Raw genomic sequence first — 12,379 nt, 5'->3', positions numbered from 1 at the left:
AGAGCCTCATGCAAAAAGTAATTGTGTTCCAGACAAAACTGCAGCATTTCCAAAAGCATGTCATTGTGTTGTCTATGACTAATGGATCTCGTGTCAAGATAGAATTTGCACGCTTTAATGGCAGCTGGATGCTTAATAGAAGTATATGATGAGGTCACATCTAGGGATACCAACAAATATCCTGGTTCCCAGTTGATATCATGTAGCTTCATAAGCAAATCCGAGGTATCTCGTATGTGTGAGCTAAGACTCGTCACAAATGGCTGAAAAAAGTGATCTAAAAATTTTGAGGTGTTTTCAAGGAGACTACCCACGGAAGAAACTATGGGACGACCCGGAGGGTCTACAAGACTCTTATGAATTTTGGGATTAAAGTAAATGATTGGCGTAACAGGAAAATGATTCTTCAAGAACCAGTATTCTTCATCACTGATTAAGTCATCATCACACCATTCACGTAGCATAGAGAAATATAAGGTTTTGGTTTCCAAGAGCACTTGGTTGTCTACCGGCACTGGTTACTGTTACTAGTTACTGGTCACACTCAGTTGCCTCTTGGCTTCTCTGTTATAGTTCTCACTATCCATAATTACTATCCCACCTCCCTTATCAGATGGGCATATGACTGTGGAGTGATCATTCTTCAGATCTCCAATGCTCTATATTGCGCAAAATTTAAATTCCTGGAGGTTGAAGGTATCCTGCTGGACAGATTCTTCAGGTCTTGCATAACGAGACTCTCAAAAGTGTCAATTGGTCCACAGGCAATATTCGGACAGAAGATGGATTTGTGTTTTAGGTGACTGGGACATGCTATACCTGTCAGTATCCCAAATTGTTCTTCTAGTGTACAGTTCTCTATTGTCTGTGTCATCTCATCTTCTGATACACCTTGCTGTTCCATATTGGCTAAACAAATCAGGCTCGCCAAATCTTTATCTGTGAGGGGGGATATTTCTCTGGTAGGTTTATCCTTGATGTTGGATCCCTCATTGGCCTTAGTGGCATAAAATTTAGTCAATTTGAGTTTTCTCAAGAATTTGTAGAGATCCACCCTAGTAGAGATGTAGTCATAGCTGTACGTAGGGCTAAAGGATAAGCCTAACAATAGTAGTGAACTTTCTTCATTAGTAAGAGTTCTATTTGAAATATTGAAGATCTTTAATTGTAAGTTTGCTTGCCTCTCGGCCTTCCCCTCGGTTTGTTTCCAGAGCGTGTGCCCATACTGGGTGGGTTGTTTGTGTTGGCACCCCCTCCTTGTCTTGCATTTCCTGCTTTTCCTGCTGTGCCTCTTCCTTGTCCAGATGGCTGGCCTCTCCCCCTCTTTTCCATTCTGCTGTCTAGATGCAGTAGTTTGAATTCTTCTAAAACGTTGAGCCTTTTTGATGAAGGCCCATCTGTCTCAGAGATCTCGACATCAGAACTACTCGGTTCTTCTGGTGTAGCAGCTGTTGGTTGACTGTTGGTGGCAATTTGTTCCAGTCTACTTTTGATGGGGGCATCAAAACGTTTGGCGAATGTGTATATTCTGCCTTGTTCATAATCTAAACAATCACATTTAAATTTATGCTGTTTTCTCATTCTGATCTCCCCCTCATGTCTTTCCAAATTTTCTTCGACTCTTGAGATTCATTTTTGCATTCATCTCCATCTTCAGATGAGAAAAGTTGTTCTTCCATCTCTTCTATATCTTTGAGGAGTTTGATCCTGTCTAGTTTGGCAAACTTGAAGAGGCTTTCAATCATTTTAAAGGAACATTGGTTGGTGTGTTGTGTCCATTCCTCTATCAGCCTGGGATCTATGTCCTCAACGGTAGGGATCGTGAGGATTCTCAGTCCTCTGGGAATGCGCTGGACTTCTAAATAAGTTTGAAGCGTCATCGCCTCCCACCATTTGGAGATTTCCTTTTTCTTTATTTTTTCAAGTTTATCCAACTTCTGCTGTACCGTGAGACTTGCCGGCAGATTACTTCCTTCAGCAGCCGAGGTGGCTGCTAGGTCATGTTTAAATAGGATTTGCGCTGCTGCTCTTCTCTTAGCTTCAACCTGTTCTGCCATTATGCCAGACCTACTACTCGTAGAGCTGGTACAGTTATAGGGTTTGGTTGCAAAAGAAAACGGCTGTCTAACTGGGCTGGGTAGAAGAAATTATATAATACTCCCAGAAAACACTCTCACTCCACTACAAACAGCGGCTAAGGTGTGCCCAGTTGATCTCCCCAATTCCAGTATAGATTACTGAGAAAAAATCTCCCAATGTCTCTGGAACTTCTATTAGAATAACGGGGGCTACACCACAACTGGTAATGATTCGCTGCTTTTGCAGCTAGATTCCAGATATAATGCCCAAAGTTGCGGGAGGCGGCAGCTAATGGCTATATAAGAAAACAACTGATATGCCAAAATAGTGCTCAGCCTACTTGTAGCTGGTGCTAGGGAACGAAATCTTGGCCGGATTTCTAAATATACAAAAACGCACACATCTGGAGGAAGGTTGTAACACTTCAAAAAACCCTCAACACCAACATGTAGCACAATAATGCCCGCACACAAGTTCAAGCCGTTTGCTCAAAAAAGTATGTTTATTTCATTACAAAAAATATCGTGCAACCAACACTGCCTAATGGCTTAAGGGTGGTAGGCATCTCTCCTGCCTCCCTTGCTGACAGGTTAATAGACACTCAACCCACCAGGGTGGAAACCGCCACGCATTCCGCTTGTCTACCAAGCTTCCTCAGGCTTTTATTCCTTAATACGTGAGAAGACCTTCTTTATAAAAACAGGCGCAGGACCGGCATTGGTATTGGGCTCCTCCCCCTTGCTTTCGTGTTGACGATCATGTGATCCTAAGAGGCTGGGATGGCTAACGTGCAGAGCCGCAGCCATCTATGAAAGGGTTCAAAATCCATGTATCTAAGTAAGTACTATCCCCATATCAGCTCAATACCGTCTTGGAAAAAAATATAAAAGCAAAGGGGAGAGGCTGCCTACCATACGTATATATATATATATATATATATATATATATATATATATATATATATATATATATATATATATATATATATATATTACATGGACGCGGTAGCGTCCATGTAGTTATGGTTAAGTTGGTGTTTCCATAGGAAGAGCATTTTTTGGGTGGCTTATAACTTCGCTCCCTCTGGACGAATCCTCACCAATCTTTGCAAAAAAGTATATGGCCCACTCTGAATTTTTTTGCAAAGTTTGGAGAGGTTTGGTCCAGGGGGGGCAAAGTTACAAGGGGGGTCCCAAAACTTTTGTTTTTTCCCATAGACATAATGGGAAAAACTTTGCGCACGCCTACAGCCCAAACCGCTGGACAGATTTACACCAAATATGCGGCAGGAGCGGGGGCTTGGTCCCGAAAGCATGCTTTTTAAAATTTGGTGTAAATCCGTCCAGTAGTTTTTTTTAAATGACCAAAATGTAAGGCAAAAAAATTAGTGATATCTCTGTTCGCTCCGCGGGCGGACTTCCCTTTTCGCTCCGCGGACAGCGCCCCGATTGGCCAAGCGGCTTGCGTGATGTCCGCGGACATGCAAAGTGTTAACTGATTGGACGGCGTGGTGCGTGAAGCGCGTCAGATTTTTTGTGGCGCCCGCCATCTTGCATTCGCCGACGACCGTGGACAGCGCAGTGGTACTTGTATTAAAAATTGTATTTAGTGGAGTGTGTTGGTGTGTAGAGTGTTTGGGGAGGGTGGGGGAGTATGAGATAGGTTCAATGTTCTGTTTTTTTTATGTGCTAGACGCTTTTGTTGTGTTCGATTTGTCTGCGGACAACACGGCTGTTCTGACATTTTCTATATAAACTAAATGGTGGGGTGTTCCGAGGACGGAGTATGTGTCCGTTTTGTTCGTAAGCAAGCTAAAATTGAGCTAAGAATACTCGCAGTGTCCTTAAATGTTGGTACATAAACAAAATGGGGGTGTCCTGAGGACGCTGTCCGTAATGTACTCTTGCAAGTTGAATGTGTTCTAAGAACACTCGCGGTGCTGAAATGTTTGCAATTAAACAAAATGGGGGTGTTCTGAGAACTCTGTTCGTATTGTTCGTTGTCAGGTTGAAAGTGTTCTAAGAACCCTCCTTATGTCTGCTGACATTGATATTTCCTATGGGCCTTACCTGACTTTTTGTCCACTAAACAAACGATATATCCGGCTGCTGTGCGCCGACATTATGTGATAATCCTATCACTTGCCCCATCGACCTGGCTGACCTGTTTTTGCGACACTAAATCATATCTCCCGCCCCTAAGCCTGACATTATCAAAGCATTCATATTCCCTATCTCTCTCCTTGACGTTACAGGGTGCGTAGCCAAATGCGCCTAGTCGTCTCCAGTCCTACGCGACTTTACACAGAACCCAGAAAACAACACACATCATCTCACAACACAGCGCGCCACAATTCGGAATATGAAACTGTGATTTAAAAGCAAACAGCAAGATTGTACATTTCGTAAAGTACATTTATTTGACATCAAATGTTTAGAGAATATTCAGCGATTTGCATTTGTCTTTGCTGTCGATCCGCAAAAGTTCATCTTGACTCACGCGCTGTTCCTTTGCGCTACACAGGGTGTTGGTTTATGATAAAAGAAGCACTATGGTCGCACTGATAATCAGAAGGCTGTTCCAACAACGAGGCATTATGGATTATAAAATACTAGCATATTAAAAATGGCAGTACACATTTAAGAAGCGACAACAGAACAACCTAATCATTGTGGGGTTTATTTAAATACTAGTGCATTTGCATGTGAATGTATGCATATGGATGTAATGAGTTTGCATCTGTGCATTCACGACTTTCATTACAAAAAAGGGGTGAGCTCAATGAGAGGCTATAACAACCATGTCCTCGGCAATCACCCATCATGCACCTGGTGAATTATGCAAATTAGGTTATGACATCATTTAGCTACTTCTAGCTACTTTTATGACGGCCAATAGCTACTTTTTTTACTAAGGAGTTGCCAACACTGCTCCTACGCGACTTCATACAGAATCTGGAAAACAACACAGATCATCTCACAACACAGTGCGCCATAATTCGGAATATGAAACTGTGATTTAAAAGCAAACAGCATGATTGTACATTTCGTAAAGTAAATTTATTTGACATCAAATGTTTAGAGAATATTCAGCGATTTGCATTTGTCTTTGCTGTCGATCCGCAAAAGTTCATCTTGACTCACGCGCTGTTCCTTTGCGCTACACTGGGTGTTGGTTTATGATAAAAGAAGCACTATGGTGGCACTGATAATCGGAAGGCTGTTCCAACAACGAGGAATTATGGATTATAAAATACTAGCATATTAAAAATGGCAGTACACGTTTAAGAAGCGACAACAGAACAACCTAATCATTGTGGGGTTTATTTAAATACTAGTGCATTTGCATGTGAATGTATGCATATGGATGTAATGAGTTTGCATCTGTGCATTCGCGACTTTCATTACAAAAAAGGGGTGAGCTCAATGAGAGGCTATAACAACCATGCCCTCGGCAATCACCCATCATGCACCTGGTGAATTATGCAAATTAGGTTATGATGTCATTTAGCTACTTCTAGCTACTTTTATGACAGCCAATAGCTACTTTTCTTATTAAGGAGTTGCCAACACTGCTCCTACGCGACTTCATACAGAATCCGGAAAACAACACAGATCATCTCACAACACAGCGCGCCACAATTCGGAATATGAAACTGCGATTTAAAAGCAAACAGCAAGATTGTACATTTCGTAAAGTACATTTATTTGACATCAAATGTTTAGAGAATATTCAGCGATTTGCATTTGTCTTTGCTGTCGATCTGCAAAAGTTCATCTTGAGTCACGCGCTGTTCCTTTGCGTTACACAGGGTGTAGGTTTATGATAAAAGAAGGACTGTGGTCGCACTGATAATCGGAAGGCTGTTCCAACAATGAGGCATTAGACCACCATAACGGTTGGTATGTTGCTTCTAGCCGCTAGTACCGTGTAAGGGCATATTGGTCCTTGACAATTCTCCCATAAAATGGTGAGGGTCATGAAGTTGTTTACTCAGAGCTGCACCTGGCAGTTAAAAAATGCGTCGGACGGGGTCTGAAAATCGTGGCATTGACAGAAGGGAAGGATGTACCTGTTTTAAAAACATAAATTAGTCTCACGAGCCGATCTTCATTAAAAATATTCATTTTATTTATTGGGGCGTGAAACTATTTGCTAGCGAGGATAGTGCAACGGAGTATGTTAACTTATTCCCACTAACCCACCCTCGCTCCTCTGCCTTTTTCAGAGCCATCTGAGCGCCAGCGGACCACTTCGGCGGTGATAGTGCGTGGTACAAAACAATATGCCACATTGAACGAACAAGTACAATTTAACCGGGCTTTAACGCCACGCTATTGTTATTATATTCCGGTATAAAATAATTTAAAGGGTTACTTACATTATATTGACATTTTCCATTGTCTTCGCGTAATGCAGTCCCTAAATACGACTCTGTCTGTGCCAACGACCTTTCTCATAGTGATATAATATATAAAAGCGGTTTCGTTTCAGAAATTTCATCCTTATCGTCTCATTTGTTTTTGCACCCCTCCTTCAAAAGAAGTCTTTTGGCACGATCCCAGTCTGTCAAGGTAAAAAAACAATAGAACCTTATAGTGCGAGTCGTGGGCCACTCCGGCCCGCGAGCAAAAAATGGAAGCAGCTGACCTTCACTGTGAACGAGCATAAATTCTTACTTTGCAACATTCTGTGTAAAGCCATCCCTGAGAAATTGCTTTTTACACTCCATCTTTGTATATTGTCTGCGTGCTAATGAAAAAAGTTTGTTAAAGGGAGTTTATGGTTAACTTGCACTACTAAAAGCCTATGAAATTCAGTAAAAAAACTTTGTTAACGGGACGTTATTGTTAAGTTGCGCTAATAAAAACCTATGAAATTCAGTAAAAAAACTTTGTTAAAGGGACGTTATGGTTAAGTTGCGCTAATAAAAACCTATGAAATTCAATGAAAAAACTTTGTTAAAAGGGACGTTATGGTTAAGTTGCGCTACTAAAAACCTATCGAATTCAGTAAAAAAACGTTGTTAAAGGGACGTTATGGTTCAAAGTAAAACAGAAAACCCCTGAAATCCGGCAGTTATGGTAAGATAAGCAGTCATAACTCGTGCCACCGTGCACTGCTAACACTAACACCCAGGACATCAAAGATGACATCACAAATGTCATTGATGACATCACTGATGACATCACATGGCTGGCTCTCCCTTTTTTTCCTTTACTGACATATCTAAGCCACATAGTTTTCTTCAGTAACAGTCAGGAAGTACAAATTGAAAAGGTACTATATTTGTAGACTTAGGGTCAAGTTATCAGCACTTTCTCATAGTTTTATTTTTATTACTATACCTTCCCTGTATATGCTCATATTTCTATACATTGTACTCACACTCCTTTCCTTAGGGTTCACTGACATCATTTGATACACATACATACAGTAGGTAGCAGCTTTGAAACAGAACAATCATTTCTCTGCATAAAGATAATCTGTTAGGTTATGAACTCTTTCTGCTACTACTTCTGCTTTTTTGCTTACTTCTCTGTCCCTGTATATACTCATATTTGTATGTGTTGTTGTCTCTTTGTGTTTTGTCTGTAATAATGTAATTATGTATTAAGTGGGTTTTATTAGCTACTTATTACATGTTTCACAGTACGCAAAACTCTATCATTTCATTATTTTTTTTTTGTGTTGCCTTTTGTGACCTGTAGTTTTGTTTTGTCCATCAAGTGTCCCAAAATGCAAAGTTAAAAGGAAATCGGAATGATCATCTTCCAAATAACAAGGGGCGTGTGGCATATAACAATATATACGACACATGTAATTTGGCTATATTCATGATTTGTCCTGCACCTCTATTTATTTGGGTTGAATGGCAGTAGGGGATCTGTACGTTTTTGAAGCAGGAGGTAAAATAGTGTAGAATCAGAGGAGGGGGGAAAATTTAAATATTTTTTTTTTTCTGCTGGGTAAGTGAGAATAAGGGGCTGGAGAAGAGTGGTGTCTACCTGCCGCTGTCGTTTTCAAAGAGAGAGTTGGATGTAGTGTGGTCCCCGGCCCCAAAAAGCCTTGTGGACAATGCAGAGGTTCTTGAACTTGATTCTTGCAGCCACCGGGAGCCAGTGGAGAGATTTCAGGGCTGGAGAAATACAATTCCTGGGCTTGGGGCCAATGACAAGTCTTGCAGTTCTGTTTTGGATTAGTTGCAGAGGACGAAAAGTAGAGGCAGGCAGAATTTGAAAGAAGCTGTTGCACTAGTGCCACCTAGAGACAACCAGGGCTCTGGAGACAGTGAGCTTCTGGGGGAAAGTGAGAAAGGGGTGAATACCTCTGAGGAGGTGCAGCTGGTGATGGGACCTCTTATAGACATCCGTGATGTGGGGAGAGAAGTAGAGGTTGGAGTTTTTGCCACGCAGGAAGGCAGAGGTAGAGGACCCAATGAGGGGAGACAGAATGAAAGAGGAAAAGCAGAATTAGGGGTACCAATGAGAAGGATCTCAGTCTCACTGGTGTTCAGGCAGAGATCATTGGCGGCACACCATTCCTGAATTTCGGAAAGACAATCAGGAATGAGTGGGAGCCTGAAGGAGAGCTGAGTGTTATCCACATAACAATGAAAGTTAGAAGAGAAGGTAGAGATGAGATGGGCCAGAGGTGCCAGGTCAAGGTTGAAGAACCTGGGTGAGAGTTTAGAGCTCGGGGAAAACCACATGTGGGGAGAGAAGTGGTGTAGAGAAAGGACCCCAGTTGAACCTGGGAAGGTCCATCGGAGAGGAAGGAGGTACACCAGCCTAGGGCCTGAACTTTGATGTCCAGGTTGTCACAGAGACAATTGATCAGGATGGCGTGGTTGACTGTGTAGAAAGAAGAGGAAAGATCAAGGAGGATGAAGAAAAAATGAAGGTTAGAGTTCAGATTCAGATTTGAGGCAAGGTCTTCAAAGGTGTTCAGGAGATCAGTTTCTGTGTTTCTGGCTGCTCTACTGATAGTCATGGAGACAACCAACAGATTTTGTATGGAGAGTAAACTGGGAGATGGTCAGCTTTTCCAGGAATTTGCCCAGGAGAGGAGTGATGAGATTGGGCGGTAGTTAGCCAGAGAGGAAGGATCGGCAGAAGGCTTCTTCAGGAGGGGGTACACAAGGGAGTGCTTTAGGGGGGGGGTTACCGTGGGAAAAGAGCGATTGCCGAAATCGTCCTAGGCTGGAGCGAAGGTGTCAATGTGGTCCTTGATGGTTTTGGAGGAGCAGTGGCACACCTGCTTGCACAATACTTTCATAGATCGGACTTGTCTAGAAATATTGTTAAGAGTGAACACAGGGAAAGAGGAGAACGGGGGAGGAGAAGGAGAGGTGGCCGGAGAAGGGCCAACAGAGAGAGAGGAAGAGGAGAGAGAGGACAGGATGTCCTGAGTTTTAGCAGTGAAGTGAGAAGCCTGTGACATTCAGAGGGCTGGGAGGGTACAGGAGAGGTGGAGACTGCAGCAGGATTGGCCAGCTCTTTGCAGATTTTGAAGAGTTCGGCCATGTGGTTAGAGGCCACAGAGATGCAGGCTTGGATGTAGGCTCTCTTCTTGGACCTGGCAGAGAGTCTGTATTGCCTTTGAAGCAGTAGACAGGCCAATTTGTCAGAGGATGCTCCTGATGCTCTCCCCTTCCTCTCGGCCCCCCTGCACTTGCGCTTAAGGGTGGCGAGGTCAGAGTCATACCAAGAGTTGCACTTGGAAGTGGGATTCAAGTGGATCCTCCTGACAGTGACATCAAGAGTGTTAGTGGTAGAAAGATTTGGGTTAGAGAGGTCGGTGTCAGAGTGTAAGTCAGACGCAGGCATAGAAGGAGGCAAGAAAGTATCGGCGAAAGCCTCCAATGACACACACTTCATGGCCAAATGGCAGAGAAGGTGGGTGGCAGTGCTCAGGTCGGCTTCACCTGGTGGACAGAGAGCGTCAAATGGGAAGAGAGAAGAGAGTGGTAAGTCCAAGAGAGGGGAGTGGTCAGAGGGTTTGAGAGGGGGATGTCAGAGGAGATGAGAACATCCAGGGTGTGCCCTGTGGAGTGTATCGGGCCAGAGGGTAGAATAGAAAGAGATAGGGAGTCACAGACATTGAGAAAGAGCCCAAAGGAGAGGTAAGAAGCATCCAGATGTATGTTGAGGTCTCCAAAGAGGAGAAATTGTGAGGCAGAGGCATGGCGAGAGTAGGAGAGGTCAGCTCACTCAGAGGGAAGAGGGCAACCTGGCAGGTGGCCTGTAGATGGTGGCAACAGTAAGAGAGAGTCCAGGAGACGTAGAGAGCCTGCAGACCAGGCATTCAAAGGAGGAGTAGGCCTGCATAGGAATGACAGAAGCAGGGATCCACTCCAGAATGGTAAGAGCTACTCCACCTCCTGGACTTTTGGTTCTGGGTTCGGAGAGGATCTTGTAACCATTGGGGAGGAAAGTGTCAAAACGTGTGACAGAGCTGGCCATGAACCATGTATAGGTGAGGCCGAGGGCATCCAGATCAAGTTCTTGCATGAGTTGGCAAATGTCAGAGGAGTGTTTGACAGTGGAGCAAGTGTTGAGAGTAGCGATGTGGAGCAGATTGCCATATTTGAAAGACTTAGGTGGAGGGGTACAGGAAATAGATGCACCCTGCAGAGATGTTAGAGTGGCCCGAGAGTGGGCAGAGGAGGAAGAAGGAGATGGTAGAGTAGACAAAGAGGATGGAGAGGGTGCCAGAGAGGTGGCAGAGGATGAAGGTGGCAGAAGATACAGAGGGGTGTAGGTAGGAGAAGCTGGAGAAGGAAGGAAGTTGATAAGATGTGGGAAATGCCTATCAAAAAGGAGGATATTGGGCTGAGGACCCCAGACCAAGACTGTGCCATTCAGATAGACATTAGTGATGGTCTTGGAGGAGCTGAAGGGGGCCAGGAGGCCCTCTCACCAATCTTGAAATGAAAGATTGAAAATCACACAATGTTATCATAGCTTGTCCTATGTTTTGATTTTGCATCTCTGGTAAGGTGTGTTTTTGTAGCTCCACTGACAAGCAAAATCAATATGATTACCTTTCTGTTTTTATCATTCGATAATAGTTTCATTGACATTTTTAGCAAAAGTACAGTGGAAGGCTTAAAAGTCTGACCACTGCTGAGCCAATGATAGTGCTCAAGCCCTTAAACATTTTACACAAAATTGACAAGCCTTGCTGCTCTGAGACTACTGTGGTGGTAGTGTGGTGACGTGATGAAGTGAACATTGTAACATAATAAGAAAGGGGCACAAAACACAAACATTTTTCAGGGAGTTGTGAACACAGCAAATCTGCATTTTCAACATACAACCCTCACAAATAATGATGAAAAGGTTTCCAGGTGTACAAGCTTCTCAGATCTCATGTTTACAAGACAGATTTGGAGCACATTCACTTCTGTTTCACACCCATTCACTTCACTTTGGATGGCTGTCTGTCCGAGGGGCCCCCTAGGCCAGATCTTTGCATACACTGGTGTTCATGTTTGATGGTTTGTGACCTGAACGCTTTCCTTCCTACTCCTCAGCTGTCGAAAGTGGCCTTTCTGTAGCATAAAGTGATATACAAAATGTGACATAGCCTCATGGAAAAAAAGCCATAGGATATATCATAACATGGGAGAAGGGGGCCAGTCTGTCCATTCATGCAGACGGTCAGAGATATGGCCCATCTCTCCATACCTAGCCTGCCTGGTTGCACATCTACTTCCTCCTCCTCCTTTCATGTCCCATGAACATATCCTGCATATGGATGCCAGTCTATATTTCTTCCCTATAGAAGGCTATGTATTATCATTCTTTGCTGGTCTACTTACAAGTAAGGCACCACCCTAAATCATTGTGAACTAAAATAAAGCGTCGCATCGCGTGACCCGGAACACACTATTAATAACTCTTTGACATCAAGGTTCCAGCCCTTTTTAGTTGTATTGCACCTGTTTGACTGCTCCATTCCCTTACCTTATGTTACCAACAACATTTACCTTCATAAACAGTCTATTCTAGGCTATACCACTCTTGGTCCGGCGTGGCAGTGACTAAGTTAACATTCTTCACTTTGAAGTATATAGAAGCCCAAGCAAATAAGCTGCCAAAATTCCAGGATTGCCCAAGCAAACTCTCGAGCCCTAATCATTCCAACATTACATTGTGTACCAACTTTCAATTCTCCAAATCTGTCTTAGAGACATGGCACATAGAACAATGCTTTAGGACATATCCTCCTCTTCCCTTTCATAGCCCATCTGGCAGGAATGACATGCACACCTGCAATCAAAAAATCATTGCCC

The sequence above is a fragment of the Ambystoma mexicanum genome, chromosome 2q (assembly GCF_040938575.1).
Source record: "Ambystoma mexicanum isolate Mex_15411 chromosome 2q, UKY_AmexF1_1, whole genome shotgun sequence".
Taxonomy (NCBI): Eukaryota; Metazoa; Chordata; class Amphibia; order Caudata; family Ambystomatidae; genus Ambystoma; species Ambystoma mexicanum.
The sequence above is the reverse complement of the archived record's forward strand: the minus strand, read 5'-3'. Positions refer to the sequence as shown.